The 16,003-nt window shown below is 43.3% G+C and overlaps 1 protein-coding gene across 3 annotated transcripts in view; it reads left to right on the top strand.

Annotated features, from left to right (window-relative positions):
- C1QTNF7 (C1q and TNF related 7) overlaps positions 1 to 16,003 on the top strand; it is a 104,387-nt gene that overhangs the window by 20,038 nt on the left and 68,346 nt on the right. The window contains exon 1 of one of the 3 annotated variants that reach the window (XM_040487706.1): positions 11,662 to 13,422. The exons of the other annotated variants lie outside the window; for them this stretch is intronic. The gene's annotated coding sequence lies outside the window, so the exon portion shown is untranslated. Of the gene's footprint in view, positions 1 to 11,661; positions 13,423 to 16,003 lie in introns of those variants that run through there. 3 annotated transcript variants of the gene reach the window in all.

Genomic DNA, 16,003 nt, shown 5'->3' with positions numbered 1-16,003 from the left:
ACATTTTTATTAAAGCATTCATCTACATTCCCAGGGGTAAAGAAAAACACTCCCTAGAGGTTAACACAGGCTCTTGAAGGTTTAATTTCAAGTGTTTCCCTCCTTCCTTATCTATTTTTTCTACAATAAGCTATGACATTCATAATAAAGGAAAGCAGCTCTGATTAGTGTATAAAAAGATTAAAATTAAAACAACTCTGGGGTTCCCTATTGCTTTCAGGAAAAAGTCCGACCACCCTGGCTTGCGACATGGGGCCTTTTATGATCTTAACTCTTGGGGTTCATCCCCTAACAAGCCGCACACACAACATATTCCACTTTGGCCAATATGAACCATCTAAAATTCACCCGATTTGTTAAGACACTTTTCCACCTTACACCTTCCGTTTGAGACATCCTCTAGGTTTCAAAACTGGTTTGGGGAGATTGTCCAAAATTATACTACTCATGAATGGCAAAACCAGTCCAGGCTGCCTGCCTCTGGGACCCATGGTGTCTCCCCACGATCCAAATGAAAAACTGGGACAAGTCAAGGTGATATTTTTCTAACTATCTCTGCGCCATATTTAATGTCAGCATAGGCAAACACTTAGACTGTTTATGACCTTATCTGAGGGAGAGAAAAAGCCATGAAATCTAGTTCTTTCCATTGTCATATAGACAGAAAGTCAAAATGATTCCAGAAATGTGTTTTTACCTTCTGAGAAGAATGATCCAGGGTATTTGGAGCAATATTTTAGCCAGACATTAAAGCCCAGTTTGCAAACATATGCCCTATGTAGTCAGATTTCACTAATATGGTCTACTTTGACTTCTTTGTCTGTTTCATTATAAGAATTTAATATTGAGTTTCAAAATCCAAATGGCATAAATAAATTCCAGATGTCTTCCCAAATCCGTAAATCTCGCACTAGAATGAGGAGAGACACAGCTACATATGAGTAGGTGGCTCCATTTTAATTCACTGAAAAAATGAAGAGAGCGGTTGGTCAGAGTTTCTTTCATGAAAAAACACATGAACTCTTTTGAGTTTCTTGAGGAGCTGAGCCTTCAAGATTTACAGCCCAGCTGTTTGACATATGTTCTGCCTTATTTCTCCCCCTCGACGGGTGAAACAGCATCATCGCAACCTAGGGCTCCAGGACAGGGCTGTCTCAATTCCAATCCAACTGGGTGACTTTGAGCGAGTCATTTAACCACTGTATTCCTAAATTTACTCGTCTGCAAAGTGGGGATAACCACGGTACCTACCCTGTAGGCTTGTTGTGAAGACGAGTGAGTTTATAATCGGGCATGTTTAGCACAGTGCAGGCCATACAGCAAAACGTTTGCACTCACTGTCCCCTAACAGGTGTGTGTATGAGAAGCTGAGTGACGTCTTCAGTGGCTAGAAAATTCCTTTCTCTTCTTCCCGTCTTGACAAATAGGGCTAAGTCTCCTGAACCTCGGATTAGGAAGACTCCCATCTTTTCCTCTGTGAGTGACCACCAAGCAAACTTCAGATCCCAGACCCCTCCCTGAAGCCTGGCCCTGGGCCCACACGTGCACTACCTGAGTCCACATTCCTGATCTCAGTGCCCAGGTCATACCATCCCACCAGTTTTGCATCCGGGCAACTCACTTACAAAAACGTAAAAGCTCTGTCCTCAGAGGATTTGTGGAGGGACATTCACGCACGTCTCCAGTGAATTAAAGGTCATGTGTGTAAGACACCGAAGGATCATAATTAGTTCTCCAAAATGCTAGTTTCTTCCCTCATTTTCCCTCCGCCATTAATGATTGGTACTGACGTGTGCAAGAAACACTTAATCACACCCATAAAAGACCTTCACCGCTAACCTTCAAGAGACCGTTTACAGTCCATATATCCCTCGGCATCTCCGTTTCCACACTTGCCATATCTTTTCACCTCTCAATAGCGATGAAAGCCTGTGTGACATTTTGATGTTTACAGGTCCTATGCGTATGTCACCTTACTTACTCCTCCTATCAACTCTCTAAGTAGGTTGTATTACTACTGTTGTTGCTATTGCTGCCGCTGCTGTTGTCATAATTCTGCATGCTGGGGAATGAAAGCTTCAACAAACGGAAAGACTTGCCCCAAATTATGCAACTGATCAACGACTCCATAAGGATTTGAACCTGGATTCTCTGCCCTACCATTCTGCACTTTTTTCCTACCAAACTCCACTGCTAGAGTTACAGGATTCAAGAGTGAAAACCTCATTAATTCTGTGCTGTATCTCTTCCACTGGATGTCCTTTATTTAGGTGGCGCTTTTGATTTTTCTGTTTTCTCTGATGTTGCTACGGCTTGGCAAGCTCGAACTGGGCAGTCTCGTGGCTAGGTCGGAGTTGTTTCTGCAGGCTATCATGGCTGTGTGCCAGATGGTTGGTTTAAAAAAACAAAAAGACATGTTTAATTGGTGTTTTCTTTCGGGCAGCATTGTGTTATACTGTGGCCAAACAATGCCTCATCTAGAAAGAAAAAATGAACGATTCCAGAAAGTTTGTTCAGAAAGAAGCCAAATCTTTTGCAACAATGAGGCATTATACACAAATCTGAAAGTATTTCAGATTGAGAAGATGATGGAAATGTGGTGTAGAGCTGTATCAGTTAGGGAATGTGCTTGACCTCATGCAACAGAAACCCAGCTTCTGTGATCCGGCCCAACGGGGGTTATGTCTCTCATCTACAATGAAGTTAGTTTGGAGCTACACAGTCAAGGGTTCATATGATGGCTTCAATGTCATCAGACCCAGGTTCCTTTCTCCTCTTATGTTCTGATATGTGACTGTGTTTGCCATGATCACAAGATGTCTATATTAATGTCATGACTGCATTCTTGGTGAATGGCAAAATACAAAGAACAAGAACTGAACAGGTGACACCAGCTGTCTTTTTCCTTCAAGAGGCTTTCCCAGCAACCTCTTTCATCAATCTCTGCTCACATATTCTGGCCCTGACTGGGGGTGCCACATGGCCTTCCCTAGCCACAGAGAGTCTGGGAAGGGGGGCATTACGTGGTCATATTGCCTCCTCAAACAAGAAATCTGTTAGTATAGACATTGGGAAGTAACTAACAGAGACTTTCAAGACAACTACCATTCACTGAGGGCCTGCAGTGTGTCAGGCACAAACTAAGACAAAGCTAAGAAAGAAATTACCCTAGGCGAGCTTGGGTGGCTCAGCCGGTTAAGCGTCCGACCTCAGATCAGGTCATGATCTCACAGTTCGTGAGTTCGAGCCCCATTTCAGGCTCTGTGCTGACAGCTCAGAGCCTGGAGCCTGCTTTGGATTCTGTGCCTCCCTCTCTCTGCCCTTCCCCTGCTCACACTCTCTATCTGTCTCTCAAAAATAAAGAAACATTAAAAAAAATTTAAAAAGAAAGAAAGAAAGAAAGAACACTATCCTTGGGGTACCTGGATGGCTCAGTTGGTTAAGCATCCAACTTCGACTCACATCATGACCTCATGGTTCGTGGATTCCAGCCCCACATCGCTGGAGCCTGCTTCAGGTTCTGTGTCTCCCTCTCTCTCTGCCCCTCCCCCACTTGCTCTCTCTCTCTCTCTCTCTCTTTCTCAAAAATGAATAAACATTAAAATTTTTTTTAAAAACAAATAACACTATCCTTGCCTTAGACATACAGAAAATGATATCCACAGAGATATAAAGTGTGAAATGAGAGGCACTGTTCTCAGAAGATTGCTATGTGAATTTTTCTCATGCAACAATGCCTGGCACTGAGTAGACACTCAAAAATGGTTTCAAATGTTTCACTTCTCTCTGTCCTCTCTCTCCGTTGAAATTAGAGATGCAGTGCCAGCTTTCACTTGGAATGCCTTTATATTTGCATTGTCTAATTAATCTTATTATGATCTAACTATGGCTACCATTCTGGCCTGTGCACCCATATACCCCAACCTTTGGCAAACATAGCATTGCTGACTCTATTAGATCACGTCAAATCTTTCCTACTTGATATGTTCTCTCTTTTTGATTGACTCTCCAGATCGCTTCTCGGCCTTTTGGCTAAGATCAAGTGATTGACTCTCCAGAACTGTGATGACACTGTTTTTACTTTTCATTTCATCAGCTAAGGCATAAACAGTCTTTGGCTTGGTGCCTTATCAGTCTCTTCGTGTAGGGACTTGGTGATATCCATTGAACGAATGAATCTAGGCTTCATCAATTACCAGTTGCATGGTCTTGGGCGTGTTTCATAACCTGCCATGAGCGAGAAAAAAAAATCAATGTTTTTTGTTGTTACAAACCACTGAGATTTGGGAGTAGTATTATAGCTGCAATAACTGATTATTAGATTCCTCTACAGGGGGAAGGGAATTCGTGGAAAAGAAATGATCAGTAGATAATACCAATGGGATTTACTACAAAATAGTATCCACACAGTAAGAAGACACATTGTTTTTCTAGCATTCATTACAATCAATGGGCAGTCTTGAATTATAATAATTTCACACATAATAAAGGCTAAAAAAAAAATGACACACAAACTTCCCCAAATCATACTGAGGTTTTTAGAGCATATATAGATTATCAACGGGGAAAAGAAATGTTTTCTGGGCAAGCACCATTCTGCTGCATCACTGGGCAAGCACATGAGATGCCAGAGATTAAGAAAACACTCTGAATGCTTATCTCGCTGACACAGCCGCGTTTTCAGGGTGTTAGGTTTGAGTTATGGGAAACAAATTAAACAATCTCTCTGTACAGAGTAGAACGAGTAAAGGATTTCTCTTTCGTAGAGGCAAAAATTGCATCTCTTGATTGTCAGTGAAAACCAAAGCTGGAGTAAATTTAGAAATCTGACATATGATCGCCTGGAGCTTTATCCCTGCTAAAATGTAAATACACACCAGGGTACAATGGGGTTTTCCATCTCGTTTGGCATTCTCGTGTATTTGACTTCTTTTCATGAAACAGCCAGTGACACAGGGATTTGGGGAGCAATAAGCAGGTGTTTGGCACCATATATAAGTTCATACGTAGGGTGTGAGTCACAATTTAGTACTTTTCAAGGCATTTGTCAAATAGCAAAGGATAGCTCTCAAGAGATTGCTTTTTATTTTTCAAGAAGCATGAAGAACTGGAAATGTATTTGTGTACCTTGGAATCAAACCGACCTGGATCTGATTTCCAGGTCTCTTATCTAATAAATGTACAACATTAGGCACACTACTTATCACCACTGAGGTGTTTTTTTTTTCCTCATCTGTAAAATGGGGGAAATAATACTTAGTTGAACCAAGTGATCCCGCCATATTTGCAGTCAACAGAAGTGGAATGTTAGCAGTTTCACACGGTTCTACTGTCTCGCGGGACTGAGTTCAGAAAAGAAGACCAAGCCCATATATGTCTGCTAGTCACAACGCCTTTGTTTCATGTGACAGACACCCTACTCAAGACAGCTTAAGAAAAAAGGGAATACATTAGCTTATGTATTTGGTCAGTTTAGAAACAGGGTTGGTTTCATGCATGGCACAATCCAGGGGTTCAGATGATGCTTTGGATCCCCTTCTCTCTCTCTCTCTCTCTCTCTCTCTCTCTCTCCCCACCTTCTCTCCCTCTCTCTCCCTCTCTCCCTCTTCTTCTCTCTTTCCTTCTCTCTCCTTCTCTTCCTCTCTCCTTCTTTCTCTCCCATCCCACTTTCTTCTGTGTCTGTTGACTTTGTTATACACGGTGGACAGGATCGCCAATGATAGTCTTTAGGAGAAGCAAAAGGGACTTCTCTCTCCCAAGGGCTGTCTCTCTTCAGTTACACTCTCACCTCTACCAGTCATTGTTTTCAGATGTTTCAGGTGGCTTGCCATGCTTGACCCAGCCTAGTTAACTTTTTCACTCCAAGGGAGGTAGTGCTAGCCCAATTAGAACCACATAAGATAAGGAAGGAGTTAACCAAAGAATATTGGGGCACCAGGTAGGCAGGGAAAAAGAGATATCCATTACATTGTGTGCAACACTTAACAGATGCACCGAAATTAGCTAAAGCATTTTCTACACAATATCCAAAGGACATGAGAGGTAATATTTACCCAAAGATAAGGTTTCACCCAAAGACACAGTGACCAACTTTTTTCAATTTGCCCAGGACTTTTCTGGTTTAACACTGTAAGCCTCATGCCCTGGAAAACTCCTCAGCCCCAAGCAAACCATCTTAGTTTGTCTGGACTATCGGGTTTTACACTGAAAGTCCCACATCTGGGGAACCCCCTAAGTCCCAGGCAAACCAAGATAGCTGGTCACCCTGTCCAAACATGGCACTCGTAAGTGTAAATGTTAGCTGCATTTGAACTCTTAGTAAGTGAGCTTATAAGGTGCTGCATCTGTAGAAGAATGATGTAGTATGGTACATCCAAAACAGCAGCTGGTCTTATGGGAAAAATGCTTATCATGCCTGTTTGATCTAGAGTTGTAGGATCTGCCCCTTTGCTTTTCTTCCCCCTCTGCCTTCTTTGTTTTCCTTTCATTGTGTCTTTCTTTCTCCCTTTTTTTCTACCCCCCACCCACCCCCTCCGCCTTTCTTTCCTTCCTTCTTGCCTTCCTACTGACCTTCCTTTCTTCCCTCTCTTATTTTCCTCTTTCTCTTTTACTTTCTTTTCTGGTGACATGTTGACCTTTCAAATTGCATATGGCTTAGATTATGTTTCAAATCTTCAAAGGAGCTCTTATGCGTTGTTTGACTGAGATAAACTGGCCACCGTACATTCATTTATCCCAGATAATGCCCCAAATAAGTGGAAAGATCATTGCTGATTAAGACGAGCAACATATGGGTGATTACTAGGAGTTTGCTGAGAAAGCACAGTCACGATGTTGAGCATGAAAAATGAAATAATTAGGATGGGGAGCAGAAAAGACAGTGATGGTTGTGAAATGAGGAATTGGGAGACTGGAAGAATTTGAGATTGAGTTCCTTCAAGGGACATTTTGGTTTAAGTGTTTACATAGAGGTTACATCTACTACCAATGGAAATTGCTAAGATTTGGGAGCTCTTTCTTCCTTTGAATCAATATTATCATTAATTAAGCAATGTAAACCAGGAAATCCTTCCTGGTTACAAACTATGCTTTGAAGCCAGGCTTGCATTTGAGTGTTTTCAATCAAAATCTTAGAATAAAATTGGAAAGAAAGCAATTTCTCATCTTCAAAGGAGAGCTATCCGTGGGGAAAACAGTCTTCTGAATTATACTTCAGAGAATGATGAGAATTTTGTTGCCCTTATTGAAGTGCTGCAGTTCTAAAGAAATAACTACACTTTGGAGACAAATCCAAATGCTCCCTTATAGCAAGGTTCCACCCACAAGTCAAGGTCATTGACTTAGGACTTCCACGAAATGTGGGTTTTTCACATATTAGTACTCACATTATTGTCATAATTTTTGTCATTGCATGGTACCACCTGTGCCATTTATTTACCCAACATCTTGCTGCAAATTTACTTTTTAATTAGATAGACTAAGCCAATGCACCCAATGCAGCCAATGCAGCTTATTAAGGCTCATGAATACCCTTTGTGGGAAGAATAGTATTGTCACTCAGAAGAAAAGCACTATACTATGGATGCATTGAGTAAAGCCTGGGAGACTCACCACCTGGTTCTCAGCTTGGTTCTACCTTCTGGTAGCCTTGAAATTTGGGATTAATTTCAATTTTCTATTCATATAGTTGTAAGGATTTGTTGGTTGTAAAAATTGAGGAACAATGTTAGCACATAACAAATGTTAGCTAAGATTCTTTTCTTAGTCCATTAGTGAAGAGAGAGATTTGCATAGTCCTGTAGTGCAGAAGAGACACTTTTGGGAGGAAATGTGTCATAGCTAGGAAGGGACAAAGGACACATCATCATCTTTGTTTCTAAACTGGTTTCCCCCAGACCAGGTTTTTATCACTTGTGGCTTGAATAATCAAGAAGGGAAAACAAGATTTTGTGAATCTGTCCACACAAGTTGAGCCTATTAAGGGCCCAAGTGAGAAAAAAAGCCCAGAGTTAGGGAGAGGATAGGATGCCCTTCCTCTGAAGAAAAACCAACATCATTTTGCTGTTAACAAAGGATTTTAGCTGATTTTTTTTTAACATTCTAGCCTCTGATTATTTTTAGTGTTTAGGTTATTTTTCATGTGTTTATTTTTTGTCTGGCAACCATATTGAATGTTTATTCTTTCTAGTAGGCTTTTAAAATTTGCATGCATTGTTTGGGTATGCAACTGTGGTATCTTTCAATAATGATACATTTGCTTCTTCTAATCCAATTCCTGTACCTCTTATTTTTTGTTTCTTGTCTTATCACATATAAATTATTTTACCACTATTTAGGAATGATTAAACTAGTATTGCATTCTTGGATACACTATGGTAAGGATGATCTTGAGAATGTAGCAACTAAAGCCCAAGAAATAGCTAAAAATATGTTGCAATAATTTGAATGTATTGTGACAATGCCATGGACAAAGACAATGGGTAAAAGAGCATACGGAAAAAAAAATCACTGAGTCATATGTTAATTGAATAAATGAATGAACATAATGGAATGTAAGAATCAAAGCTTGACTATAAGGCTTCAAGTGTGTAATGACACCAGAAGATTAGCATTCATATCAGTCAGGAATCAGAAAAATAAAAATCACTCTAGGTAAGGATTGAACATGAGAAATCAAAGCCTTAAACAACCATCAAAAGAACTGTAGAGAATCTACACATAAAATTAAATTTCACTGAACTTTACAACATACAAATGAACCATGCAAAACTAGTGAAATCTGAATATGTTCTACAATCTACTTAATAGTGTTGTACTGATGCCAACTTCTAGTTTTGATATATTACAGTGATAAAAGATGTCATTATTGAGGGGGGCTAGTTTTTGTTTTATTTGGTTTTTATGCAACTTTTTTTTTGCAACCTCCTAAGAGTATGCCATTATTTCTAAATTTAAAAAAAAAAGGCTGCGGAACCAATATTTGGAGAAGAGACCATGATGTTTTTCTGGAAACTCAGAAGTGCAGGGTTGCTGGAAAACCACATTAGACTATGTGATTCCAGGATCTCACTCAGAAGCTCCTACAAACTTTGCATCATTTGAGTGTCCTCACTCTGACTGCAACTGCCACCAAAGGGTGTCCCCTCATTCATTTCTGCCTTTGACATCCCTGTGGTGCCCTCATTGGCTGGTTCTAAGCAGGGAAACTGGAAAAGTTTTGAGGAAATTTAGTTTCAGGTGTCGAGTCCCTGAAATATAAGAGAGAGTAGAAAGATCCAGGGATAATGCTGAGTTAAAAATCTGTATCCCAGCTCACGGACGTTTAATAAATACTAGAAATTTATAATCTAGTCTTTGAAAAGGGGATTTGAAGAAGGAAATTAGTCAAATTTTTCAGTTTGTGAATGAAGAAAATTCATAAATAATTTCATTTCCCAGCATAGTTTCTCGGTCTCTCTGCCAAGCTATCTTCATCCAAAAGAATTTCTAATAAGCAAATTTTTATAACATTTTTACAGTTTATAAAACAATTTCACATGGACTCTGTCATTGGCCCACCAAACACAGATGAGAAACAGATAATAATGAAAACACTTAATACCTATCTGGAACTTTCACTAATGTTATCACATTTCCTTGCAACACACTGACAAAAGCGTCTTCTTTGTAATTCTCTAACATAGCACGTTGTCTTTCCATATCTTTGCACATGTGGCTTCTATTGCTGAGAATGTCTTTCCTGGTACAAATTCCTGCTTGGCAAGTCCTATACCGCCTCATGCCTTGTTGCATCGGGATCTCTCTTTCGTCTCTTTCTTGAAAGAGACCGAGGCTAGAGCAGTATGAATAGGCAGCCCCCACCGTGCAGAGGGCCAGGCTGTGCTGCCCTTACAGGAATCCGAGGGTTGACCAGAAGGCTGGCAGGTGTGACCCAAGGTCCGTTCCTCAGCTATTGTTTCTTTTTTTTTTTTTTAATTTTTTTAACGTTTATTTATTTTTGAGACAGAGAGAGACAGAGCATGAACGGGGGAGGATCAGAGAGAGAGGGAGACACAGAATCCGAAACAGGCTCCAGGCTCTGAGCCATCAGCACAGAGCCCGACGCGGGACTTGAACTCATGAACCGTGAGATCATGACCTGAGCCAAAGTCGGACGCTTAACCGACTGAGCCACCCAGGCGTTCAGCTATTGTTTCTTATTCCAAGAACCTCACTCTTGATGAGCCACCCGTTCAGCTATTGTTTCTTATTCCAAGAACCTCACTCTTGATGAGCCAAATCTAGTTTCCTTGTGCAAAACAGCAAGGAGAAAAATGAATTTGGTGATAACAGAGGGCTTAACATTAGTGGTCTAATGGTTGGAGATATTTCAGTGAACCAGACATCCCTGCCCACAGTGAAACCTACAAACCAGTGAGGAAGACAAGCATTATGCAGTTATCTTAAAAATATACAACTCCTCGGGGCGCCTGGGTGGCGCAGTCGGTTAAGCGTCCGACTTCAACCAGGTCACGATCTCGCGGTCCGTGAGTTCGAGCCCCGCGTCAGGCTCTGGGCTGATGGCTCAGAGCCTGGAGCCTGTTTCCGATTCTGTGTCTCCCTCTCTCTCTGCCCCTCCCCAGTTCATGCTCTGTCTCTCTCTGTCCCAAAAATAAATAAACGATGAAAAAAAAAATATATACAACTCCTCAACTACTATAGCTATGAAGTAACATTTGTAAGGGTGTACAAAAAGGAAACAATAATGAAGGGGAAGGATAGGAGAGTATAAGGGAGAGCTAGAGCAGGTACAGGGCAAGTCAAAGAAAGCTTCCCTGAGGTAAGGACACCAGTTGAGCTCAAACTGATGAGAAGGATTTATCAACACAGAGGAGTCTGGGAGGAAAGCAGGAAGAGAAAAAGAACGTTCTGGGCAGACTCCCGACAGCTGTCAGCCTAAATTCAGTGGGGAGTCCCTAAAGAAAACCACAGAGTTCCCCTTCACCCCCTCCCCTTCTCACCGGGTAACACCTCCCTGACGTGAGGCAGCTGAGCTCAGTGTTAGCAGGAAAGAAACATAGAGCTTCATGGCTCAGAGCCCAGGAGAAAAGAGGGGATGGAGGCAGATTGTGTCATGAAAAGAACATGGTGCTGGTCATCACAATTTACATGTGGACACTGCCACTTACTAGATTTGTGACCTTGGAAAAGTCACTACCAGCCTCTGAAAATTGTTACGAGGATTCAATGAGAAAAGAAACAAGTGGGGCCTTATACCCAGTGAGTGCTCCGTAATGTTAGCTTAATGTTCTCACTTTCTCCAGGTCTGCTCTGGACTCAACTGCGTCCCTTCAAAGTTCGTAGGTTGAAGCCCTGACATATAGGGTAATGAGACTGTATTTGCAGATAAGAGTCTTTAGGAGGTAATTAAGGTTAAGTAAGATATAGGGGCAGACCCCTGCTCCACATGGACCGTGGCCTTATAAGAAGAGGGAGAGAGGGAGAGAGGGAGAGAGGGAGGGAGGGAGGGAGAGCCCTCCCACTCTCCATCATGTGGGGATACAGTGAGAGGCAGCTGTCCACAAGCCAGGGAAAGGGCTCTCACCAGAACCTGACCATGCTGACACCCCATCTCAGACTTCCAGCCTCCAGAACCATGAGAAAGTTAATTTCTGTTGCCTAAGTTCCCTGTCTATGGCAGTTCGTTATGGCGGCCCAAAAACTGCTCTTAGAGATGATGGAGTACAAATCTTAACTGCAATGACATTCGAAGAATGAATTTATGAAAGGGCAAAGGAAGGGAATGGGATAACTAAACAGGACTGGGGGTTTGAGCATTTTCATCAGTGAGGCTGGTCTCGATCCATTTGCTGTCTGGCCGTGAATACTTGGATGTACAAGTACATCCTGTGTCCAGGATGCACACAGCCTCACATGTGTCAAAACTCTACAGATGGTTTTCTGTGTGGTTGAGGAAAACATTTTCTCCTTCTTTTCATTCTTACTGTTGCATGAGAGATGGAAGGACACATAAACTCTAAGAAAGAAAGAAGATCAGTAGTGGCCAGACCGGGGATACAAGCGCCAAGAGATGGCATAATAAGGAAAGAAAGGCAAAGTATACTCCTTAAAAGGAGAAGGAAACAAGTCCAAGAACCCAGGATAGAGGACGTGGCATCATCCCATCAACAGAGCTTTCTGTGTGAAATGCTATTCGGATGCTGGAAAATACTTCCTCACAATTTCAAAGCCTGCAAGTGTTGATAAGCACGACCTCCATGCAGAATGCATTTGATCTTCCCACCGCAAAATGAGGCAAGCCCGGCAGGACAGGGATTATGTCTCCAGGGAGGAAATTGTGGTTTGTAATGCTTCAGTGAAGTTCCCTTGGCTGATGAGTGTTAGAGGCAGTAGCCAAGCCTTGATTTTCTGATTCCAGACTCAGTGTCTTTTCTGTGGCAAATGTCCAAACATGCTCTACCTTGCATCTGATCTTGACCTGGTTTTCCAAGGTCAAAAGTTTTCTCCGTGTCCTGTCTTCTTCCTTGACCCAAGGAAATTCTCTGCCCCAACAAGTCAGATGGCTTGTTGGATGGCTTCTTCCAGAACAGAAAATAACCCTGAATGGACTATGAGAACAGAAAGGGACAAGAGAAGCATGTAGATTGGGCCCTACTGACAAAATCCCATCGTGGGATATAATTGGTCTCCGCCTTGATGAAGTTCTCCCTCAGTGATCCCGATACTGCGAGGCCACACAAACACAACTGTTATTCTGACTCCCACTTTGCAGCCCTGAGAACTGAGATTCATGACACGCCTTCTAAAGATCAAGAGCCGGATGCCAAATCTTTGTCTGTCTCGGCCTCCCTATAGGGGATGGAGCTCTGGTGTGACAGTCAGGAGGCTCTTGGGGTCCAGTCCTCCCACTCATACCCCGTGCACTCCTGGTCAAGGCTTGTAAACCCTGGGTTTCATTTCCTTCCACTGTGAAATGAAGGGACCGGAGGGCACGGTCTCTGAGAATGTTCTCTGAAGTGGCTGGTAAGAAAGCAATCACAAATATTGAGACAAAATATGGTCCAAATTCTTCATGCTGGTTCCCAGATATGATTCAGGGAGGGAGCCAACAGATAGAGGAGGCTACTTATTTTTGCTGGTGAGGTCGACAGATACTTCTTTCGAGCTCGATCAAACAGGAGGTCTGTGCAGGCCACAGCGTCATTGCACGTCATGGGGCTTGCGTGCTCCCTCTCTCCCAGCCACTGCTCGAAGCCCGGGAGAACGTTTTTGAAACCAATCAGGAAATTACTTATCAATCTGCAGCCCCGCAGAGCTATCAGTCTCCTCGCTGCCAAAGGGAAGGGGATTTCGAGTTAAAGCTCCACATCTGCGTGCACTAGAATTCAAAGACTCCAGCTGTTGGAAGGTCTTGCGAGCAACGTAAGTAAACAGCCCTCTCTCCGGATCGAAGTGAACTTCTTCAGGCTTTTCTTCTCCCACAGATGAGTCTTTTGGCTCGCGCTGGTGTTGAGCTGTTCTCTCTCTGTCCATCTATGAGGTTTGGGGGTGTTTACTGACTGGGGCTTACTCAATGAACCGTCTCCTCTGGGGGTTGCTTCTGCTGAACAGAGGAGAGAAAGCGAAAGTCGTCAGAATCGGCTTGGCTTGGGAAGGGTTAGTTCTGAAAAGAGCCTTTGACTTGGCCGTTACGCTCCTTAGTGGCTATAGATCCATAGTCAAGAGGAGCAAGAGGCTGACACTTGCGGGAGCCTCACCCGGAAACACGGAATTGTCATCGAGTGCCTACATCTGTCATCCGTGCCTACATAATTCAAATTGAAGGGCTTTCCTTCATTCTGATACACCGCAGGAGTTTGCTCGAGGAAAGGGAAACATACAAGCTAATAGTGTCTGGTGGAGATTTCCCTGTAGTAGTATAAACCTTGTGCTCGATGTCGTTTGGGTTGAGGGTGCTGATTTATTTACTGTTTATTTTATTAAACAAATGTGCTCGGCATTTTACATTGCTGTGGGGAGGATAAGGCGTTCATTGCAATACACGAGCGCGAACTGTGTTGGTAAAACTATGGGCTTGTGTTAAGAGTAATTATGAGACGGGATTGCCTAGTGTTGTACATAACACATTGTACTAGAGCATATTTCTTTCAAAGCTTTTTTGAAATGTTTATTTTTGAGAGAGAGAGCACGCGCTGGGGAGGGGCAGAGAGAGAGGAGGACAGAGGATCCAAAGTGGGCTCTGCACCGACAGCAGAAAGCCTGATGCAGGGCTCAAACTCATGAACCGTGAGATCGTGAGATCACTATTAGGAGATCATGACCTGAGCCGAAGTCAGACGCTTAACCGACTGAGACACCCAGGCGCCCCACTTTTAAAGATTTTTTAAATCAGATTGTGGTTAAGGACTGGGAAGTAATTGCTAGAGGACAGCTCATGTAAAGGAAATAGCTCTGTTTTGGTCAACATTCGCTCTCTGACACCCTGCAGCTTCCCCAGGACCTTGTCCTTTTCCAGGGTCTCTCATCAAGAACCCTATGGCTGCAGGGTACTCGCGTCCCAAGGTCTCGGACTCTGCCCCCCCATCAGACTAGGCATCTGTCAATATGTCTTGATTCCTACTTTGCATAATAAAGCTTGGCATCCGCATCTTGGTTCTCCTACTCCCTGGAAAGCTCTCCTAAGCACAAGAACAACTGGCCTTAACTCTCCTCGATATCTGATATCTGACTCGCTTTCTTTCCCTTTGAATACCTTTGTTTCACAGTTTGATGTCCTGTGAGGACGAGACCGGCTTGTTCCTCATATGCTAATTAACTCCTCTGTGCCTTGATGGCAGTGCATGCATAAGGCATGTCAGAGGGCCAGGAGGCTCCGGATGGAAAGGGTGTATAACAGCCTATTTCCTGTGTAGACACCCCCTGGAGCAACTTTTAGTCTGAGGTGATCTCTAACCTTTCACTTTTACTTAGTACATATTACGTGCTTGATGTGGTAAAAGCAATAAAAACAAAAGCTGAGACGATGCTCCCCTTCTAGAACTAATGTGTTTGTAGTCTGTGGAGCCCAAGCCAGCTTTTGTTTTCATGGCAATAATTAAATAAATCTGGGCACTAGCTGTTGGACATGTGGGGTGCAATGGATCATAAAATGGAGGGATACGTGTTTGGAATGTGAAAGGAAATTATCCAAATATTGGGAAACATTTACTGGGCATTCGCCATGCATTTGGCCCTCTGCTCACCGTGTCGCGTGATGTCTTTGGAGCAGGCAACTCTCTGGTTAGGAGGAGCGGCTCTGCAACCACAGCACCCGGGGACACACGTCCCAGCGTGGCCTCTGCGTGGTCACTTCACTCCTCTGTGCCTCAGTTTCCTGAGTATGAAATATGGGTAAAAACCTTGGGGGCTCATGGGAGGGTTGAGAGTTAATGTGAGCAAAGCGTTATTTGGGTTTCTCTGTAGGAGAAACTGAGGCTAAGGCTAGCTAATAACTCGCCCATGGCGGTGATGGCCGGCAGGGTTGGGATTTGGAGGTAAATGATCTGGCTGCATCGTAGTGGAGAAAGTCCACGTTTAGAACCAGCATCTGCTTTCCTTGCTTCCCTCGTGCTGTTGGGTTCTTTGGGGTGTCTCCTTGCCAGGCCCTCACAATGCCTCCTGGGGGCACGTGACTGACCACCGCCCGCAAAGATTTCAGACCAGGAAACAAGCTCAAGATGCGAGACAACTCGCCCCTAGGTCACACACTGAGAAATTACCAGAGCTAGGAGCCAAGCACGGTCTTTCAAATCCCCACTCCCACTTTCAAATCCCCTCTCCCACTCTTTTCAGGACCCCACGCTCTTGATGAGGCCAAGTCCATACTGCCCCCTGCAGGGGAGAGTGAGCTAATGGAAGAAGCCAGTGCTGCATATCAGTGAAGGCCTCCTGGGTAACTGGCCCGCGGACCTCATTAATTAAGGGCCGCTTGGTCAGTAACTCTCCAGAGGATTTGGATGTGCAT

Source organism: Herpailurus yagouaroundi, unplaced genomic scaffold (assembly GCF_014898765.1).
Source record: "Herpailurus yagouaroundi ecotype Mexico unplaced genomic scaffold, PumYag 28, whole genome shotgun sequence".
NCBI classification, from domain to species: Eukaryota; Metazoa; Chordata; class Mammalia; order Carnivora; family Felidae; genus Herpailurus; species Herpailurus yagouaroundi.
Note: the sequence above shows the minus strand (reverse complement) of the source record. Positions and strands in the feature narration are given on the sequence as shown.